Source organism: Sus scrofa, chromosome 2 (genome assembly GCF_000003025.6).
Source record: "Sus scrofa isolate TJ Tabasco breed Duroc chromosome 2, Sscrofa11.1, whole genome shotgun sequence".
Classification (NCBI taxonomy): domain Eukaryota; kingdom Metazoa; phylum Chordata; class Mammalia; order Artiodactyla; family Suidae; genus Sus; species Sus scrofa.
The window spans coordinates 6503175-6525553 of NC_010444.4; the positions used below are offsets into that span (position 1 = coordinate 6503175).

At 51.9% G+C, this 22379-nt stretch overlaps 1 protein-coding gene across 7 annotated transcripts in view; it reads left to right on the top strand.

The window, feature by feature from the left end:
* LOC100511545 overlaps positions 1-22379 on the top strand; it is a 47805-nt gene that overhangs the window by 14322 nt on the left and 11104 nt on the right. For 3 of the 7 annotated variants that reach the window (XR_002341437.1, XR_002341436.1, XR_002341440.1), the window contains one exon: positions 5290-5442. The exons of 2 other annotated variants lie outside the window; for them this stretch is intronic. The gene's annotated coding sequence lies outside the window, so the exon portion shown is untranslated. Of the gene's footprint in view, positions 1-5289; positions 5443-5779; positions 6162-7400; positions 8358-22379 lie in introns of those variants that run through there. 2 more of the 7 variants (XR_002341441.1, XR_002341442.1) reach the window with 2 other exon arrangements.

The window sequence follows — 22379 nt, forward strand, 5'->3', positions numbered from 1 at the left end:
GTTGAGGTATGTACTTTGAACACATTATAAGGAAGCTTCTAGAGAAAATACATGTGCGTGTGTGTATCATAGCTTACATAGTTTGGAATTCTCTGTAGAAATTCAATTTCAGAACATTTTTGAAAAGTTTTACGATTTACTGGAGTTCCTGTCATGGCACCGTGGAAATGAATCCGACTAGGAACCATGAGGTTGCGGGTTCGATCCCTGGCCTTGCTCAGAGAGTTAAGGATCCAGTGTTGCCGTGAGCTGTGGTGTAGGTCGAAGACATGGCTCGGATCGGGTGTTGCTGTGGCTCTGGTGTAGGCCAGCAGCAACAGCTCCGATTAGACCCCTAGCCTGGGCACCTCCATATGCCACGGGTACGACCTTGAAAAAGGGACAAAAGCCAAAAAAGAAAAAAAAAAAAAAAGAAAAAGAAAAAGAAAAGAAAAAAAGAAAAAAGAAACTGCACTCAGAGACACAGGTTCAAATAGATGCAAGAAACAGAGCTGACACTGGAGCTTCAGGCATTTGACTCTTAGCCTGTGTGCTTTCCTTCGTGCGACCCTGTTTCCCCCGTGCCTGGCTGCCTGATTCGGGAATGGAAGGAAGGCGGCGGCTGCTGCTGGGCACAAATTTCTCAGAGGCCGCTGGACACCATCTGGGTTGCCCACTGCATCTCAGAGGTTCATTGTCCACCTCGCAGGGGTCACCCACCCTGTCAGACCACCCAGACCCAACTCTCAAGAGACCGCAGCCGTGTAGCAAGCTTTGCCCTAGAGGCCCGGTTGATGGTGCAGGCTCTGCCCTGAAGATCAGTGTCATCAAAGGAACTGTTTCTACCCAGGTTACTCAGGGCTGGCAAGGCCACACTCCGGTGCTCTCTGGACTCTGACTCCTGTCCGGCACATTCTCCTTCCTCCTTCGCCGCCTCCTCACAGACTCCCCACCCCCATGTGCAAGTCTGGGGGGGACCTGGACTCGAGTTGCGGTCCGTTCTCCCATTCTTGCCTGTACTGCCCAGAATCCATTTTGTCTTCCCTGATATTGTACAGCAAGTGCCTAATCCTAGGTGGTGGCCCCATGCTGAGAGCCAGGGACACCGCAGGCAGGTACCCTGCCCTGGGGGACAAGAGGAGCACGAAGGGACTCATTCATGAACACGGTGGCCCTTCATTACAGAAACAACTGGAATTTTATCTCAGTCACATTATAATCTCATTTTTGTGGTGTGACCTAAAAAGCCTAGGCTCTCCCAAAGATCCAGCCAGGTTAATGGTCAAATACTACTACTTATTCATTCTTGTTTTTTCTTCAGCTATGTATTTTTTTTAAGTTTTATTCAAGTACAGTTGATTTACAAAGTTGTATACTTATTCATTGTTTTTTTTTGTTTGTTTGTTTGTTTTTGCGTTTTTCTTAGGGCCACACCTGCAGCATATGAAAATTCCCAGCTGGAGTCAAATCAGACTACAGCTGCCAGCCTATGCCACAGCCACAGCCACAGCCACTGCAATGTGGGGTCCGAGTTGTGTTTGCAACCTACACCGCAGCTCATGGTAACACCGGATCCCCAACCCAGTGAGAGAAGCCAGGGATCAAACCCGCATCCTCATGGATCCTAGTCAGGTTCGTTAACCGCTGAGCCACGAAGGGAACTCCCCTTTTTCATTCTTTAACAGATATTTATTTAGCACCTGTCATTTGCCAGGCACTATTCCAGAAGTGAGGGTTATAACTGAGAACAGAATTGACAAATATCCCTGTTCTGTCGCTTGAGCTTGGAAAGAGACAGAAAAATCGTGTCAGTATGTAGTATGAGCTAAGAATTTTGAAGAAAAACCAGGCAGGGTAGGGGAGAGAAAAATGGCGGAGCTGGGTGGTTGGGCTGCTCTTTCAGATAAGGTGATGGGGAAAGGCCTTTCTGATGAGGCAACTCCCCACGCCGGCCCAGGAGCTGCAGGAAGTGCTTTTCAGGCAGGGGCTGCGGGGACGGCGCCTCCCAGTGGCCAGTGCTGGGCCTGTCTGGGGAATAGGAAGTCACTGAGGGAACCCCTGCCGTCCTGTTTCCTCCTCTGCAAGACCACGGGCTTTCTGCTGGAACAAATGAAATCGTTAACGTGGAAACATGGAAACTTTCACGCACTTAAAGTCATTCCCCTTATACTGCCTACATCAAGTATTTGTAGTGTCTAAATCATCATGGATCATAATTATATTACAATTCTGCCCTTTCATTTTTTGTTTTATTATTGAGATGAAATTCACACAACATATAATTAACCATTTAAAGCATACAGTCCAGTAGCCTTTAGTGCATTCATGCTGTGGTGCAACCCCTACCTCTGTTTAGTTTCAAAACTTTTTTATTACTTTGACTTTTTTTTTTTTTTTTTTTTGTCTTTTTGCCTTTTCTAGGGCCGCTTGCACAGCGTATGGAGGTTCCCAGGCTAGGGGTCTAATCAGAGCTGTAGCTGCCAGCCTACGCCAGAGCCATGGCAATGCGGGATCCGAGCAGCGTCTTCGACCTACACCATAGCTCACAGCAAAGCCAGATCCTTAACCCACTGAGCAAGGCCAGGGACCGAATCCACAACCTCATGGTTCCTAGTCAGATTCGTTAACCACTGCGCCACAATGGGAACTCCGACCTTTCATTTTTAATATTAGTTTACGTTACCACTTTTTTGTCTTTTTTGCCTTTTTAGGGCCGCACCCGCGGCATATGGAGGTTCCCAGGCTAGGGGTTGAAACAGAGCTACAGCTGCCAGCCTACACCACAGCCACAGCAATATGGGATCTGAGCCTCATCTGTGACCTACACCACAGCTCGTGGCAACCCTGGATCCTTAACCCACCGAGCAAGGTCAGGGATCGAACCTGCATCCTCATAGATACTAGTTGGATTTGTTTCTGCTGAGCCACGACAGGAACTCCTATGTTGCCACTCCTGAAAATGGATTTTTTGCAGTTTCCTAGTGGCCTAGCCTTTCAGGGCTTGGTGTGGTCACTGCTATGACTTGGGATGGATCCCAGGCCCCAGAACTTCTGCATGCCTCAGGTGCAGAAAAAAATAAATAAATAAAAAGTTTTAAATTAAGCAAAAGGATTTTGGAGTTCCCATTTTGGCTCAGCAGGTTAAGAACCCAACTAAATAGTATGCATGAGGATTCGGGTCTATCCCTGGCCTCACTCAGTGGGTTATGGATCAAGCATTACCATAAGCTGAGATATAGGTCACAGATGTGGCTCCTGCGTTGCTGTGGCTGCGGTGTAGGCCAACAGATATAGCTCCGATTTGACCCCAAGCCTGGGAATCTCCATATGCCTCAGAAAAAGTGAAATGATCCCCGACTCCCACCCCCCCATCCCCCTATCCCCCCATCCCCCACCCCCGTCCCTCCGTCTCTGATTGTGTCCTTTCTGTTTCTGGCCAGCCATCACCAACCCCTGTGATTCATTTATATGCTTATTCAAAAGAAATTGATCATGTGTCCGCTGTGCAATAGGTGTCATGATAGGTAGGTACTGGGGACCCACGGGACCACACAGGTCCCTGCATTTAGGGAAGTCATAATGTAGAGGGATTTAGACACTAAACGTAAATTATCAGAAAATCGATTTAAGTTGTGATAAATGCTTATAAGAAAAAATGTTTTAAAATCATGTTTAAAACATTTTTGGGAGTTCTGTCATGGTGCAGCAGAAATGAATTTGACTAGGAACCATGAGGTTTCGGGTTTGGTCTCTGGCCTGGCTCAGTGGGTTAAGGATCTGGCTTGCTGTGAGCTGTGGTGTAGGTCGCAGACGTGGCTCAGGTCTCAAGTTGCTGTGGCTGTGGTGTAGGCTGGCAGCTGTAGCTCAGATTGGACCCCTAGCCTGGGAATTTCCATATGCTGTGGGTGTGGCCCTAAAAAAAAAAAGCAAAAAAAACAAAAACAAAAACAAACAAACAAAAAAAACCCCCAAACAAACCCCAAACCAAAAGCATTTGTGAAGTTATTAAAGCTCCTGGGAGGGAGATGGCAGTAGCTATGAAAGCTTAGACTAACACGACGATATTGTTTTTCTATTGGTGCCCCTTTGGGTCAGAGATGCTGGAGGGAAAGATCACATCAGGAAGGGACCTGCACATTATGTCAGGGCAGAGAGTAGGAAGACAGGGAAAGGTAGCAAACAGTGGTACTTCATCCATTCCCTCCTGAGGACAGCCCTTTGAGGTAGTCGGGGCAGTTACTGCGACCCTTTTATAGATGTGGAAGCTGAGATTTAGAAGGTCCTGTCTTGGGAGTTCCCGTCGTGGCGCAGTGGTTATCGAATCTGACTAGGAACCATGAGGTTGCGGGTTTGATCCCTGGCCTTGCTCAGTGGGTTAAGGATCCGGTGTTGCCATGAGCTGTGGTGTAGGTCGCAGACGCAGCTCAGATCCCAAGTTGCTGTGGCTGTGGCGTAGGCTGGTGGCTACAGCTCCGATTAGATCCCTAGCCTGGGAACCTCCATATGCCACGGGAGCAGCCCTAGAAAAGGCAAAAAGAGCAAAAAAAAAAAAAGTCCTGTCTTTCCTAAGGCCAGCTGGCAGGTCTTGGATTTAATGTCTCCTCAGCCCTCTGTCTGGCAGAGCTGAAAAGCTTTTGGCCCAATAGGGGGCAGTGGCACACCAGGTTGGAAGACCTGCACGCACACCCTGGACTGGTCCCACTCCACCCAGCCCAGCCGGCGTGCTCCCAGCCCTCCAGCAGAGGGCACTGCTAGGCTGGCCTCTGAGCCACTTCCCCAGACCTCCCGGGGGTCCTTCCCTCTGGCCCCCTCCCGGCCCACCCTCCCACTGAGACTCCAGACCCAGCAAACACTCAGCACCCTCGGGCCTCTTCTTACACGCTGATGTGTGCATCTGTGTTTTCCTGGATGATCGTTTCTTAATCACGCTGTGGAATAGCAAATCTGGGCTAGTGACCAAGTCACTCAAGTAATGAGCTAGGGATCGCCAAGACGTTGGTATAGCCCCAGGGCAGGAGCCGCCAAAAAATGCTAGTGTGGCCTAGTCCTGGTGGCCACATGGTACAGTGGGGCCACTGTAGTGCCACCACCGCACGTCCGTCATGTAGGAGCGATCATCAGGTCTCTTTAGGCAGGATGACCTGGCAGCATTTCCACCCCACCCACAGCTAGTTTCGCTTTCCTAATGTTGTTAAAAAGTGCCTTCTAACTGAAGTAGGGTGGTTGAACGGGTTCCAACATTTTGCTTAATTTTTTGTGTGATCCTTGCAGATTGCTTCCTACTAGTGGGTCTCTTTCCTTTTCTCTTAGGAAGATGCCCAGGACTGTTCTTTGGCATTTGTCCAAAGTCCAGGACTGTGGTTTCATTTTAACCATAAAACCTTCTTTGGGAAGAATTGCTTTTCAATCTGGAAAGAGCCAGGCTGATACAGAGCAGTAACACCTCCTGCCTGGAACCTGCAGGTGAGCTTATGTTCATTTACTGCCGATATAGCTGTTTTGAGGCAGGGGAGGAGGGTGATTCGATGGGAAAAAAAACAAAAAACGAAAATGGTGGATAGTTGGGTTTGGAGGACTCTTTGAATGTCTGCTTTAATCCACGTGATAAACTCTGGTGTCAAAGGAGAGGGGGCCGCGAGAGGGAGTTGAGCGGTGAAACCATTGAGAGGTCGCTGCGTTCACCTGCTGAGTGCAGCAGAGAAAGGCTTCTTCCTCAGGCTGTCCTCTGGGTACCCACGGGGGATCAGTTTTCTAGAACGAGCTCGATTTCTGATGACAGAAGACACTGGCCCTTTGCCAGGCCACACAGCAATTCGCAGTTCTGAAAACGTGGTCCACGGAGAGGCCTGTCAGCAGTGACAGCGTTATCTCGTCGGGAATGACCCTCGAGAGGCGGTGAAGCCCACCCAGCACGTCCTGAGCTCCCGGCGCTGGTCGGGGTACCTCCGGTTCCTCCTCTTCCCTCACAAGGCAAGTCCTTCAGCAATAACTCCCTGCATTTGTAGGACCTGAAACAATCTTTGATACAGCAAGACAGAAATCAGTTATCTGCCTTTTTTTCAGTTTAAGCAACAGACTTCTTCTTTGGTGATAAAAAAAAAAAAATCAAAGATAAAAAGGAAATGGACCATGCCATGAGACTAACTCTAGAAAAAAAATGATTTGTGCTGTTGCAGCTGAGGCAGACAATTCACAGAAATAGTCTTCACCCCCCCCCAAAAAAAAGGAAAGAAGAGAAACAAACCAACAAAAGGAATAGTCTTCACTTTACCAGAGATCCATTTAAATACGAATCTCTTCTGGAACTTTTAAGGGCGGGGTGGGGGTGGGGGGTAGAAAAACGAAAGGCCAACTATGGGAGGCGAAGGGGAGTCTTAACTGAAACAAAGGGTCTGATTCCCCAGTGAGTTGGGAAGAGCTGCAGCTTCCATTTAGAAAAATCTGAACTTGTGCAGACGTCGGGGCAGGTGTGCAAAGCCAGGTATCGCCGTGCTGGCCTGGTCAGTCCTGCAGAGGCTCCTAACGCAGAGACTGTGCCTCCCCAGCTCCTCGCTGCTCTGGTTCCTCGTTCAAAACCCTCAATGAGAAGTCCCTCCCCATCGTGGTGCCGTGGAAACGAATCTAACTGGTATCCATGAGGATGTGGGTTCAATCCCTGGCCTCGGTCAGTGTGTTGGGGATGGAACTGTGGTGTAAGTTGCAGACGCAGCTCGGATCCCGTGTGGCTGCGGCTGTGGTGTAGGCTGGCAGCTGTAGCTCTGGTTCGACCGCTAGCCTGGGAACTTGCATCTGTCATGGGTGCAGCCCTAAAAAGCAAACAAAACAAAACAAACCCCTCAATGAATCTCAGATCAACCCATTTGTGGCTTAGATTTGCAGCGGGTCAGAAGGGTCCATCCGCTAGTGACCTCATCTGGCACAGCCTCAGAATCCCGTGCTTCTCACTGCTCTTGCCTCCCGAAGGGGGCCAAACAAGAAGAGAGAAAGCAAAAGTTTCACATGCTCAGAGGAAGACACGCTTACAGAGATGAATTTAAAAAGAAAGCGAGCAGAGTTCCCGTCGTGGCGCAGTGGTTAATGAATCTGACTAGGAAGCATGAGGTTGTGGGTTCGATCCCTGGCCTCGCTCAGTGGGTTAAGGATCCAGCGTTGCCGTGAGCTGTGGTGTAGGTTGCAGACGCTGCTCAGATCCCACGTTGCTGTGGCTCTGGTGTAGGCCGGCGGCTACAGCTCTGATTCAACCCCTAGCCTGGGAACCTCCATATGTCGAGGGAGCAGCCCAAGAAATGGCAAAAAGACAAAAAAAAAAAAAAATAAAATAAAATAAAATAAAATAAAATAAATAAATAAATAAGCGAGCAAGCTGCGTTCCTCTGGGAGTTTGATCACTACTACGAGTGTGTTTCTGTTTCATCATTCAGGTTCTAGCTCAGCCTCCCAGCCCAGACCTGTGCAGAGCAGCGTCTCAGGAAGCACCTTCGCTCTCGGGCCTCCTCCTTGCCCCCTGGGGGGAATTCCTCACTTGGACCTGGGCTGTCACCCCAACAGCCCTTTCCTGCCTCCTCCTCCAAACCTGCCACAGGCAGAGGGATTGGGGCGGCCCTTCGGGCTGATGCTAGGCTTCCCAAAGGGCGCTGTCGCCTCTGGAAAGGACTTCAACTTGGTGACATCTGCAGAGCGCCCTGGGAGGTAACCAGTGGGCATAGATTCAGTTGGGAAGGAGACGGCACAGATCTTAGATGCCTATCTGCTTGATCTAATCAGCCTGGGGAAAGGCAGGGCTATGTCTCCAACTGGCTTGGGAGCAGGAGAGTGGCATTGGGAACTCCTACACCAAGGATCCTTAGAGCGAGCTGAGGCTTCTCCATGATTCCCGTATCGTAAGGTTCTTACCCATTCAACCACGGACACGTGAACTGGGACCTCTCTTTTGTCTTGGTCATCTCCTCAGAAGCACAGGAAAACTCATGAGAACAAGGGGGTCTGAAACACAGTAGTGCACAGAGGAGGCTCAGGCTCCTGGGGCACATGCCAGAAGCTGTGGGATATTTGGGGGTGGCTGTGGACCAGAGTCCCCCTTGGGGGTGTAAGGAGAACCTTTCTGCACTACTGGCCAGTGAGAAATTTCCTCTAAATAATCTTAGAAAGGGATGGAACCAAGGCCGTAAGTCAGAGTATGGCCCTCGTCACGAGGCTGACTGCTTAATTAATAGATGGTTCCATGGTGTGGGACGCAAGGTCGTGCAGAGCCCTGCATGGTAGCAGTGCTGTTCTGGGACTCTGAGAAAAAGCGGTGACAAAGTGTGCAGCTGCAGGCTTGTTCCAGCTTCCCCCCCCCCCTTTTTAGGGCTGCACCCGAGGCACATGGAAGTTCCCAGGCTAGGGGTCAAATCAGAGCTACAGCTGCCAGCCTACACCATAGCCACAGCAATGCCAGATCCAAGCCGTGTCTGCGACCTACACCACAGCTAATGGCAACTCCGGATCCATAACCCACTGAGCGAGGCCAGGGATTGAACCTTCGTCCTCACGGTGGTGAGTCAGATTCGTTTCCGCTGAGCCACGACAGGAACTCCCGGCTTGTTCTATCTTAGTGTCCAGCAGGCATGACCCCGGAAGAGACAAAACTATTGAAGTGCGTCCCAAGCATTAGTTCTGAAGAACAAACCTCCGGGAAAGGGAGCGCGCCCTTGGGGCCCGGCTGAGTGACGTCGCCCATGTGTGCCCCCCTCCCGGGGGAGCCCGGCGGCTGTGTGGAGCTGGGAGTCATATGTGTGACAATACTGCTGACGGTGTCATTTCCTGCCCTTAGACCTACCCTGTCAGCAAGACACCGTTGACATGATGTGTGTGCCAAATCGTGGTGCGTTAGTCACAGTGTCTTTTAAGTTCAATTAAAATTCGTGTTTAGAAATGCTATAGATAGAAAAGGCTAGAAAAGCACCCCAGTAAACAGTGATGACTGAGATTAGAGTGTTGGGAAGTTGAGCTTTAGAGAATCTTGTGGATTTGTAGGACTTAACCAGGACAAGTACTGCCTCTCAGGAGGAGCCTGGAAGTTCCGAAAGCATCTGGGCACCGATTGAGGTGTTTCAGGTAGCTTGGGGCAGAGTAAGGAGGGATGGGAAGAGATAAAACATCAGGAAACACCTCTGAATACCGAGCTTTAACCTCCCTCTGCAAAAACATCAGGGGCTGAATTGTTGGTTCAATTCCCGGGGAAAAAGGATAAAGTGAGGAGGAAGCCCTGGTGCAGACTCAGAGGCCGTGTTCTGGGTGGAGAGCCCTGTAGCCACCTCTTTGATTTCAAAGGTGAAATAGTTGAACCCCAGACCTCACTGTAAGATGTGAAGAGTCACTACTCCAAATTTACAAGCTCATTAAACTCATGTGTTGACCGTCTACACGGCCTGCTTTGGAGAAAACACACAGAGTGCTTCCAGCCACACCTTCTCAAACCACTTGAGTGTCAGTTTTTTCTCCTAATTACTCGAGTGAGCGTCTCTGTTATTTACAAAGTTTGGGGAAGGCAGATGGGGGGGCGGGGACAGGATGGCAGTGGATTTGTGCTGTGGTACCTCCTCCAGCACAGAGGGGTCCATTCAGCCCATCCTTAGAACTGGGTCTGAACTGTCAGATTACCAGCCACCCGAGTAGAAGAGCCCTGCCCCTCCGCCAACCATCTGATTTGCTGTGGCCATGGGGCAGGGCCAGGGTTTCTGAGTTTTTTGCATTTCTTCTTTGACTTCCCAGGTGAATAGTGGCTGCTTTGCCCCAAAGCTCTCCTCTCCATTAACTTTTGTCTCAATGAAATGAGAAGGCTTCTTCCTTCCCCTTCTCTCTTTCCTTCCTTGGACATTGGTCCGATCAAGGCAACAGTTGCCATAAAGTCCTCAGAAGTGTAAGAGGACCACCTGACGTGCTGCTAGCTTGGGTCAGTTCACAGATCTCCACACGCAGGGCTTCCGTCCACCCAGGGCGTGGTGCCCAGAGAGTGAGGAGGGATGCTGTGGGGTTGGAGTGGCTCATTCCTGACCTCGGTGTCACCAGTCTCCTCTCCAGAGGAAGGATGAATGGTCGTTGGGCCCCTTTCCCCTCGTCATGGGGGCTCAGCGGTGCTCAGCGTGACTTGCCAGGCGGCATGGTTCCAACCCCTATCTCAGGAACTACTAAGAGGCAGAGTGAAAAGGTTGTTTCAGAGTTCACATCGAGGCTCAGTGGTTAACGAATCCGACTAGGAACCATGAGGTTGTGGGTTCGATCCCTGGCCTTGCTCAGTGGGTTAAGGATCTGGTGTTGCGGTGAACTGTGGTGTAGGTTGCAGATGCGACTCGGATCCTGTGTTACAGCAGCTACAGCTCTGATTAGACCCCTAGCCTGGGAACTTCCATATGCCCCGGGAGCGGCCCTAGGAAAGGCAAAAAGCCAAAAAAAAAAAAAAAAAAAAAAAAAAAAGAAAAGAGGTGGTTTCCTCTGATGCACTTTTACAAGGTGTTTTCAAAGATGAGGTGGCAGGGAACTGGTGAGTCCTGCTTCCCTGTGCAGAGAGGCGTCAGAATTCTGACAGGACATTTCTTCCAAGAAAACATACAGATGGTCAACAGACACATGAAAACATGCTCAACATCACTAATTACTAGAAAAATGCAAATCAAAACTGCAAGGAGGTACCACCTCGCACCAGTCAGAACTGCCATCATTAACAAGTCTACAAATAACAAATGCTGGAGGGGGTGTGGAGGAAAGGGAACCCTCCTGCACTGTTGGTGGGCATGTAAACTGGTAAAACGACTATGGAAACCAGTGTGGAGATTCCTCAGAAAACTAAATCTAGAACCACCATGTGATCCAGCAATCCCACTCCTGGGCGTATATCCAGACAAACCTTTCGTACAAAAAATACATGCACCCCTGTGTTCACTGCAACACACCTCGCAATAGCCAAGACATGGAGACAACCCAGATGTCCATCGTCAGATGAATGGATTAAGAAGAGGTGGTCCATATACACAATGGAAAACGACTCAGCCATGAAAAGCACAGAATAATGCCATCTGCAGCGACGTGGATGGAACTAGAGAGTCTCATACTAAGTGAAGAAAGAAAGAAAAAGCCAAATACTGTATGATATCACTTGTATCTGGAATCTAATATATGGCACAAATGGACCTATCTACAGAAAAGAAACTCATGGATGTTGAGAACAGACTTGTGGTTGCCAAGGGGGAAGGGGATGGACTGGAATGGGCTGGGAGTTTGGGGTTAGTAGGTGCAAACGAGAGTGGATAAGCAATGAGATCCTGCTGTATGGCACAGGGAACTATATCCAGTCACTTGTGATGGAACATGATGGAGGATAATGTGAGCAAAAGAGTATACATACGTATAACTGGGTCACTTTGCTGTACAATGGAAATTGACAGAACACGGTAAATCAACTATAATAAACTGTTTTTTAAAAAAAGAATTCTGGAGCTCTCATCATGGCTCAGCGGTTAACGAACCCAGCTAGGATCCATGAGGATGCAGGATCAATCCCTGGCCTCGCTCAGTGGGTTAAGGACCTGGCATGGGCATGAGCTGTGGTGTAGGTCACAGACGTGGCTCAATCTGGCATTGCTGTGGCTCCAATTTGACCCCTAGCCTGGGAACCTCCATATGTCACAGGTGTGGCCCTAAAAAGCACACACACACAAAAAAGGAATTCTGACAGGAGGGTACAGAAAAGCCACACCTTCCCGGGAGCTCTCGCTCAGGACAGCCACTTAGACAGCCAGGATCGGGGAATGCCAAGGTGACCGCAGGCCTTGTAAGCTCGACACTGTTTTGCTTGCCAGGCCGGTGATGCTGTGACCTGCTGTGGCAGGAGCATGGCTGCAGGGCATCTGGCCAGGCAGGCGGACCTCTCTACACCAGCTCTCCTGGGGTGGTGTCTTCACCAAGCCTCTGCTGTCTGGGGCTGTTCAGCTTCTCCTGAACCACCTTCCCTCGTGGCTGGCAAAGGAGTTCGATTTCTTATGAGAAGGATGTTAGTTCCGTGTCCCCACCGGAGAAGCCACTGGGTTCATGAGAGTTAATCACCCACAGGAGAGGCTGAAGGACATAGGACTCTTCTAGAGATGGAGGGGCGGGGGGTGGTTGCGGAAGTGAGCCCAGAGTCCAGCGGGAGCTCATTAAATCCTGGTGGAGAGGAGCCTGGCAGTTGTCTGAGGACAGGGACGCAGAGCAGAGGCTGAGAGAGATGGTGGATGAACAGGAGGAGAAGTTTAGTGGCGATGATGATTTAGACGAACCGAAAGGGAATAGAACATTCGTTGCGTTGCCAAAAGATGTTCTTATCCAAAAAAATTGGCCAACTGCTGCCCTGGGGATTGACAAAGGCACGGTGGCCAATGCTTTGAAAAGGAGGCAGTAAGCCCCACAGCCGTGAGTGGATAGCCCTGGGTTTCTGTCCCCCAAATGTGCCAATTTGATGTCAAGCGACTCTTTGTGTGTGCACGTGTGTGCTGTTCGATTGTTTTTCTGAGCAATTCTGGCTTTTAAGAAAATGTTGGTGAGGTCAACAACTGATAATTCTGGGAGCTGAGGTCTCAGCCAGGCCGAGCTCAGGGGAAGGGAGCTGTTCCTCCCCTGCCCCCTTTGCACGAGGCACTTCTGCCATCCTTCTGTCTAGACACCTACCCGCCCTCTGGGAGAGCCGGGCTTCTGCCCTGGCTCTTGGCGAGGGGTGGGGAGGGGGCACAGGTGTGACTGCTGCCAATCAGTTGAAGGCTTTGCACTGAGCCAGGTGAGGCAAGAGTGACACCAAGTACCAAAATCAGGAGCTCGCCGTGGCATCAGTGTATTCTTGCCTCAGTGATAGGAGCAGAACCAAAGGCTTAGTTCCAGTCCACAGCGTGTTCGCCTGGCTGAGCAGGTGACAAGAGCCTGGGGAGGTGGGCTTGATGTCTGTATTTTGCTCTGCTCACATGGATGAAGGGACTGGCTCTCTGGCAGTTAGAGGCAGAACCGGGGCTTTGAGTAGATTTTGTTTTTGTTTTTTAGCTGCACCTGTGGCATGTAGAACCCGGGTCAGGGATCCAACCTGTGCCACAGCAGTAACTCCAGCCACAGCAGTGACAACACTGGATCCTTAACCCGCTGAGCCACCAGGGAACTCCTGAATAGATTTTTAAAATAAACATCAAGGTGAACTGTCTCGTTGGTGAGAGCATGATGCAGCGACTAGGTTGCCAGTTCGACCCCAAGCTGATCCTTCAGCTCCTCTGGAGAATAAGCAGAGCCGTGGCTGGGACTACAGGCTGTGCCTCTTTGCTGGGGACAGAGAGCTCTCAGGTTGCCAAGGCAGTGGTGGGTCACCTTTGTATGCAGAGAACAGCCTGTTTCCACTTGTTCAAAAAAAACCACTGAACCACTTCTCTGTGTTCATTCTCGAGGCTCCTCGTGGCGCGGGATCCCCGTAGCTAGAAAGCCACCCCTTTAAGTCCCACGGCTGGGGAGCTAAGATGCATATCCCTGTGGAATGGCCCCCTGAGAGGGACTGGACACTTGGAGGCAGGGACTTGAGTGGGCTACTTGGATAGGATCGCCTGTGTGCGGGGCCCACCCGAGCTTACAGCCCCCACGTCTCCCCAGGGGAAGAATAGAGCCGAGCTGGCATCTGCCTTCCAGCCAGTCTTTGTTCTAGGCTGGGAGCCTACTCAGTTTCTTGTTTCATGGGAGATAAGGAGGCAATAGATTTGTTTGTCCAGGTGCCACCAGGCCAGTGACTGTCTCGGGCACAGGAGTGTCTTCAGGGCAGAGTGTCAGATCCGGTCCCTGCTGACGCCTCTCTGCCTGATCTGGGTGTGCTGTAAACAGCAGCTTGATTCAAAGCTGGGAGGCGTTGGGAAACCCCTTGGGCAGGAGATTTCGAAACGAGATTCAGAGTAGGAAAACATGGTGGGGTGAGGTGCTCAGGAGTAAAGGAGACAGAAGAAAAAATCCCTTCCTGACACTTGGCTGGATAGCGGGGATGGACACAAAAAGCCTCGAAGAGCCTAGAAGGGGAGGGAGGCAGCTGAGGCAGCGGAGCTGAGCCGGACCGCAAGGCCAGCCTTGGCTGATGGGAGGCGGGGGGCCACTGGGTCTCTGTTCGCCAGGCGAAACCCCAGCTGGAGCTGCGCTTTCAGCCCTGGGCATGTTGGCACCAGCCAAGGCAGAGAGAAACCGGAAGCGCCGTGGAGGAGGAGGGAGGGCCGGGGGGCAGGAGTAGGAATATCACAAGATAAACTCAGGTACGGAAAGATTTTAAAAGGCTTGTTGGATAATTGAGGAAGGGACTAGTGAGGAAGCCAGAGGGGAAGCTCTGCTTTATAGCCCAGGACACCCTGGCATCAGGTGGCTCCGAGTGGCAGGTGCCTGGGACAGGGAGAGCGCAGAGGAAGATGCTGGCTGAACCCAGAACCAAAGAGAGGTGGACATGAGCAGAAGGAGAGGGAAACTGAAGAAGAAGGAGAGGAAGATTAATTGAAATCATCCTGCAGAAGAAAAGGGGGCCAACGGAGGGAACGGCATCTGAGGTGGAACCAAAAGGAAAAAATAAAAGGGCAAAGTCTTCTTTGGAGGACTTGGGGAGGGGCAGTCAAGAGCGAGTCTCCAGGGAGGTCCCCGGTGGCTCAGTGGGTTGTGGATCCAGTGTTGTCACTGCCATGGCTCAGGTCACTGCTGGCACGGGTTTAATCCCTGACTCAGGAACTTCCGCAGGCTGCAGGTGCGACCAAAAATAAATAAATTAACAAATTAAAATAAAACCAAACAATGAGTCTCCGAACAAGATCAGCATGAAAAAGCTTGTCATCGGGTCAATAATCCCTTTCTTCAGTAGGCTGAGCAACGTGGGGATGTGAGCCAGCTCACCAGTTCTGGACAAGAGGGGCTTCTGATTCACTGGCGTGCCTGCCACCCCCGCCCAGAAGCCACAGCTTCCCCCATCTCATGAAGGGTGGGGACCCATCTAACCGGCACTGCCACCCAGCCTCTCCCAGTGTCCTTACATGACAAGCTGTGGCATCTTGGTCTACCCACCTCAGCCCCCAAGCCTTTTGCCAGAACGTCAGTAAACAACTCTAGGTGAAGGGGTCAGGGCCCTCTGCGTTCTGTGCCACTTTCTCCTCCTTCCCACCGCCCAGCCCAGGACTAACCAGGGAGTTCTCATCGCTGGCTGCATATTCTGTCCTCAGCGAGGAGTCAGTAGGTCCCTGAACAGTGTCTTCGGAGTTTATTTTGTTTTGTTTTATTTTATTTTACTTATTCAATGGCCATACCTGCGGTATATGGAAGTTCCCAGAGCCAGGCGTTGAATCGCAGCTGCAGCGGTGGCCCACGCCACAGCCACAGCAACACTGGATCCTGAAACCACTGAGCGAGGCTAGGGATCAAACCCTCATCCTCACAGAGACGATGCTGGATCCTTAACTCGCTGATCCACAATGAGAACTCCTTGCTTTTATTTTAATGTTCTATGACGATGGACCAGGGAATTCGGGAGTTCCCCTGGGCCCCGTGGGAACTTAGCCTTCACCTCCTGCATGGCCAGTACAGCCGTGGCAGCAGCTGGCCAGCTTTCTCCCTCAGGCTGAACCGGACTTGAGTGTCATTAACTTGGACATCTCACATTTGTTGAGGGCTTTATACCCTGCAAAGAAAATAATTAGCTTAGTTAATCCTCACAATACTCCTGCATTACTGTAACTTCCACTTTCCAGACACTGAGTTTCAGAAAGATAAAGTGGCTTCCTCGGTGTCAGCAGGTGGACCTGGGAGCCCCTCCCACGCCTCTGACTCCAAATCCTCAGGGCTTTCTATCCAAGGTCATGGGCACCCGGGGGTTTCAGAGCAACATCAGAGCTGGGATTCCTAGATCCCTTTCTGGACCCCTCCTCTCTGTGTCCCAGGTGACTTCAGACCTCAGCCTTCCTCCCACCCATCCCAATCCCACCCAACCTGTGACACCAAGTGGGAGAAACCCTCCCGCTCCTTGGTGAAGCGTGTATACAGAAAGTGATGATTCTTTTTTTTTTTTTTTGTCTCTTTAGGGCTGCACCGGAGTCATATGGAGGTTCCCAGGCTAGGGGTCGAATCAGAGCTGTAGCCACCGGCCCACCACAGCCACAGCCACACAGGATCCAAGCTGCATCTGTGACCTATACCACAGCTCACGGCCACGCCGGATCCTTAACCCACTGAGCGAGGCCAGGGATCGAACCTGCGTCCTCGTGGATGCTAGTCTGATTCATTTCCACTGCGCCATGACAGGAACTCCAAGAAAGCAGTGATTCTTAAGTCTTCTGTTTCCTCTGCCGAGGACTCTTTCAAAGTCGCCAAGAGGTTTGTTTGTTTGTTTGTTCATTACAAAAGCAGCGCGGGATCATTGTAGAAAAGTACAAAATATATAGACAAACACCCAGAAAAAATAAAAATCGTAACTCCACCAGTGAGGAATAGCTCAGTATTGTGACTTGTGGTGTTTAGTCTTCCATAACTTCCATAACTTTTGTGACGTATGTGTGGACTTGCCCGTGTTTAGAGGAAGGGAACATGTGCCTCCCTGACTGTTTTGGAATCTGCTTTTTAAACTTAATATAGTTTAAACATTTTCCTGTGAGTAAATACTTTTCGTAACATCACAATTAATGGATACATAATATTTCATTACAATTTTTGGTTGTGCTCTAGAGGTAAGCAGATTATTCTTACTTTTTCATGATTGTAACCAGTTTTATGACAGACATATATCTGATTTTAGTTTTTATTTCTTTGATTATAAATGAAGTTTAAGCTTTTACATGATTTTTTATCAAATGAAGCTCTTTCATCAATAGCTCATGCATACTATTTGCCCATTTTCAATGAGGTATGTTTTCTTTTTATTTGATGTGTAAGAACCCTCCACATTAAGGCCAAAATTTTATGTGCCAAAATCTCATTTTAACATCACATTTTTTTTTTTGTTTTTTTGTTTTTTTAGAGCCGCACCTGCAGCATATGGAAGTTCCCAGCCAAGGATTGAATTGGAGCCATAGCTGCCAGCCTACACCACAGCCATGGCCACACTTGATCTGAGCCACATCTGTGACCTACACCACAGCTCATGGCAATGCCAGACCCTTAATCCACTGAGCAAGGCCAGGGATGGAACCCAATCCTCATGCATTCTAGTCAGGTTCGTAACCCCCTGAGCCACAACGGGAACCCCCTTGACTTCGCATCTTAATGCACCATTTTGGGTGTGGGTGCCCAATGATTTCCCCCAAGTCTCCCAACCAGGCCACGAATGCTTTGCTCTTTTTTCTCTACTTTCTCTTTAACCAATTCCTCAGAAGCAAAGCAGATGTTGTAGAGGCCCCTCCTCCAGGGCCCACCCTGGCCTCCTTAGGGAATGCCATCCCCCCCTACCCCGGGGTACCAAGCTCCCCATCCCTCTGCCCTTGATTTCTAGGACCTCATCAGCCCCTCCCCTTGCACTGGCCACTGCCTGGTGGCCCCTCAGAGGTTCCTTCAGAAAATCTTGATGTGAGGAGTTTCTGTTGTGGCACAGCAGAAACGAACCCGACTAGGATCCATGAGGTTGCAGGTTTGATCCCTGGCTTTGCTCAGTGGGTCAGGGATCCGGCGTTGCTATGAGCTGTGGTGTAAGTCGCAGACAAGGCTTGGATCCCACGTTGCTGTGGCTGTGGTGCAGGCCGGCAGCTGTAGCTCCGATGCGACCCCTAGCCTGGGGACCTCCACCTGCTGTGGGTTGGGACCTAAAAAGAAAAAAAAAAAAAAGAAAAAAGGAGAAAAAGAAAACCTTGAGGAGTTCCCATCATGACGCAGCGGAAATGAATCCGACTGGGAACCATGAGCTTGTGGGTTCGATCCCTGGCCTCGCTCAGTGGGTTAAGGATCCAACATTGACGTGAGCTGTGGTGTAGGCAGGCAGCAACAGCAACAGCTCGGATTAGACCCCTACCCTGGGAACCTCCACATGTCGCGGGTGCAGCCCTAAAAAGACAAAAAAGAAAGAAAGAAAGGAAACTTTGATCTGGACTTGTCGGAGGCCTGGGAGGATGAATGAGGGGAGGAGGAGAACGGGAGAAAGTGCAGCAGGTCTCAGCTCCAGCGGGGCCTGTCTCCTTAGCCAGGGTGGGAGGTACTGGTCAGGCAAGAACCTGGAGAACCCCACTCCACCAGGGCCCCTCTTGCTTTTGAGCAAGGCCCTAATGGCAGGGCTGGTGGCCGCCAGCCTGCCCTCCTCTTCCCGAGACCCGGGCTGGTCCGCTCCTTTGCCCTGTTATTACCACTGGTAGGTTCGTTTGTGCCTCTGGCAAAGGGCTGCAAGTCCTACCGGTTCTGCTGGCCTCCTCCACCAGCTCCCCGCTGCTGCGCGTGGGGAGGGGGAGGCGCCCGGGGCCTGTTACCTGGAGCCCCCCCACCCCCGAGAGGCGGGGGAGGCCCGGAGGGGGCCGGGCAGGAGCCGGCTGGACTGGACAGGCGGAGGTGGTGAGGACAGGCTGCGTTTCTGACCGGCCACCATCACTGCCTTGGAAAACTGGGACAGCAGCAGGGAGGAGGTCAGGGCAGCAACGGGCGGGCGCTGGGAGCTCACGTCGGGGCTCCTGTGAGTCTGTGACGGCCGGAGCCCTGAGCGCCCCCGCTCCCGCCGGGTCTGGGGTTTGGAAGGTCTCAGAGATGGCCGTGGCTGGGACTTGAACAGGAACAAGCTGTGGCAGGACTAGCCACCCCCCACCCTCGTCCCCCTCAGTCTCTCACTTTGTGAGGACTTTGGCTTTTCCCCGGCCGTTGAGCTCGGGAGTTTCCAGAACTCTCTTTTCTTGTATTCCCACACATTTCCTGGGGAGACAGTGTGAGGCCCATCAGTGAGAGCCTGGAGGGCTCCAGCCAGGTGCCTGAGCAATGGTCACTTGGCAGGTAACCGCGGTGACCTTGGCCTCTTGTTGACCTTTTTAGGCTTCACTTTGCTCATCTGGAGAGACAGCACTGGCGCAGACCTGGCGGCCAAGGTACAAATCACCAGACAGATAGATGGTAGCGGGGGCTCCTCCATGTCGGGGCTTCTCCCTCCTGTCTGTCCTCGGTTCTGCTGACGTGGGGACATTTGGGAGCTTCTGAGGTCCCTGCTGGAGGGCCGAGGCCAGGGCAGCCCGGCCCCTTCCTGCTTCCTTCGCTCTCACCTGCTAGTGCGCTGTCCCTCCCCCCAGACCGGGCCACCTGTCCCCTGCGGTTCCCCCATTCCTCCCCCCAGGGCCTCAGCACAGGACTCGGCACAGCGGAGGTGCTCGGTGTCCGGAAGGAAAGGCCCTCATGTCATGGTCATGGACAGCCGGAGAGGCCTTCAGCCCTCAGACCAGAGCCAGGCTCCCTCACTTACTGGCCATGTGACCTTGAGCAAGACTTTTAAGCTCCCTGAGCCTCAATTTCTTTGTCTAAAAATAGGAACAGTAATAGCCACCTCCCAGGGTTGTTGTGGGGATTGGGGATGATGTCAGAGGCCTTGCGTAGTAGGAGCTCAATAAACACGAGCGGTGACGGGGCTCCTGGGGCACCGGCCTCTCTCAGGGCCCAGAGCCTCTCTCGGTCTGGCCTCCCACCCTCTGCCGGGGCCCCTCTGCTCTGGGAAATGGGCCGAGCTGCTGTGAATGGTGTGGCCCTGACACCTGTACCAGTAGCAGGCCTGTGGCGCTCACGGGCTCCCTGCCGTGGGCAGCTCTGTGGGGGTGGGAGGGGGCTGCAATGGGTGGGGGGGGCATGCTCCTGCCCGCAAGTGTTAAGCCAGAGGTGAATTCTGAGGACCGCCGGAGTTCCCGTTTGAGATTTAGGCGGATTACACAGTGCAACCGGCTCCCCACCGCTCACCTCTCAGAGCCCATCTCTGGATGCCTGATTTGTGTTTTATTGCACTTTGAAAGCTCGATGGGGTAGACGTGTTCTTACCCATTATGTGTAGAGAGAACAAGTACGGGACAGGTACCCAGCTCGTACATTCAGGAGTCAGACCCTGGAAGATTCTGGAAAACCTGTTCAGTGTAGCACCCTGGCCTGGGACCAGAATCCCCACCCCTGGCTCAACATCCCCCCAGGGCTGGTGGAGGCACTGAGGCCCCACATGTCACCAGCCAGCCACTGGCCCGGGGAGGAGAGTTGCCGGGCGAGGAGGGGGATTGAGAGGAGTTGACCGATGGGTGACAGGGACAGAAGAGCTGAGAGGTGTCAGCCTCGCGGGTGAGGGCAGAGGATCCAGACTCCGGACACTTGGGAAGGGGGCCAGCCTGAGGGCTGCAGGAGGGCAGGCTGGTCTTGGATGTGAGGAGGGTGGGCCCTCTGGGTTGGGGGGGCCGCTGTTGCCTGAGGGAGTTGACTTGTCCTGGGAGGCCCCTGGGGACAGGCCTGGGCCAGCAGCAATGAGAGAGGAGCCCTTCCCACAGCAAGACCAGGTCTCCGGCACCCAAGCCCGGCCTCCCAACCGCCCCCCCCCCCGCCCCCCGTCAGTGTTCCCTTTTCCATTCCATTCTGGCCACTAGCATTTTCACCCATTTTCTCGAGAACAGCGGTGAGGCCTGGAAGTCAGGACCACTGCCTGACCTCTTAGAATTTCAAACTGTCTTGAAGATCCTTTTGTCCGGCCCATTGCGTCGCCGTAGAAATGTTTAGTCAACGGGCTGCCGGCCCAGCTGGCCCAGCCCCGGTGACTGTGCCCCGGGCTCTTCCCTCCCAAGTGGCTGCTCCAGGCTAGGCAGGGGCTCCCCCCTCCGAAGTGGGGTCTGTTCCCCTCTTGTGCCCCCTTCTCCCCCCAGGTTCTGTCACCTGCCCCCTGCTGCCCTGTCGTTGGTCTTGCCGCTTACAGAACAGGCTTCCAGGCGGCTCGCCTCGGCTGTGGTCTGTGAGTTTCTTCAAGGATTTTATTGAGATGGGGGCCTAGAGACACTAAATCTTTATAACACAAGTGGACCTTTGGACTTGGGAACCCACCTCATTTTATAGACGAGGAAACTGAAAGGTTAGGTGGCTGAGGCCACCCAAGGGCCCAAGACGGGGCTGGGCCTCAAGCCTCATCTCTGCTCTTTCCTGCTGCTCACTGACTGGTGACCAGCCCTGGGCAGGGGCGGTCTCAGCAGTTGGTGCCACGTTTCTGGCATTGTCCAGGGTCATCCCAGCACGACTTTGGGCAACCCCATCCCCTGGTGACGTGTTCAACTTCAAGTTGACTAAAACCCCTGAATTGTTTTATAACTTAATTTTCTTCTGATTGTAAAAATACTAGAAAATACATAGAAATTTAAAGTATAAACTTTCACAGCACTTCCTGTCGCTGTAAAATTCCCCCCACCCTGCATTCGGTTGCTCCGTTTTTAGCTATAAAAGTAGGACTCTCCCAGGAGTTCCCGTTGCGGCTCAGCAGGTTAAGAACTTGACCTAGTCTCTAGGAGGAGGCAGGTCCCATCCCTGGCCTCACTCAGGGTGCTAAGGATCCGGCGTTGCCTCAAGCTGCAGTATATATAGGTCACAGATGCAGCCCGGAGCCAGTGTTGCCGTGGCATAACCCGGCAGCTACCGCTCTGGTTCAACCCCTAGCCCAGAAACTTCCACATGACACAGGTGCCACCGTAAAAAGAAAAAAAAAAAAAAAAAAAAAAGGATTCTCCCTTCATCCTCCATGAGGTGAGACGTTTTGCTGGGTCCCAGCCAGCTCGCCCATCTCTCAGAATCTTGTTTTTTGGGAATTTTTTTTGGACAGGGAAGGGATGGAACCCCCACAACTGCAGTGACCTGAGACGCTGCAGTGACAACGCTGGGTCCTTAAGCTGCTGCACAACCAGGAAACTCCTAAGAATCTTGCTATCAGTTCTTTTCTTTTTACTTTCCCCTCCCCCTTTTCTTTTTTCTTTTTAGGGTCACAGGTACAGCATATGGAAGTTCCCAGGCTAGGGGTCCAATCAGAGTTGCAGCTGCCAGCCTATGCCACAGCCACAGGATCCGAGCCGAGTCTGTGACCTACACTGCAGTTCACGGCAGCGCTGGATCCTTAACCCACTGAGCGAAGCCAGGGATTGAACCTTCATCCTTATGGATATGAGTTGGGTTCGCTACTGCTGAGCCACAACAGGAACTCCCCTGTTATTGGTTCTTGTCGGAACCTGGGCAGGGCTCAGCTGTCACCTGCGGTTGAAGCCCGTGGGTGATGCTGGAAGGACCGTCGTTTCCATGGCCGAGGTCTTCCTCCGCCCCAGAGCCCACGCCTCCTCTCCTTGGGTCTGATCCTATTCTTCCCTAAAGCAGCTTCCTTCCTCTTTTGTTCCCTTCAGACTCTCCCAGTGCTCCAGCCCAGCTGGACCCCTCCTCTTCCAAGAAGTCTATTCTTT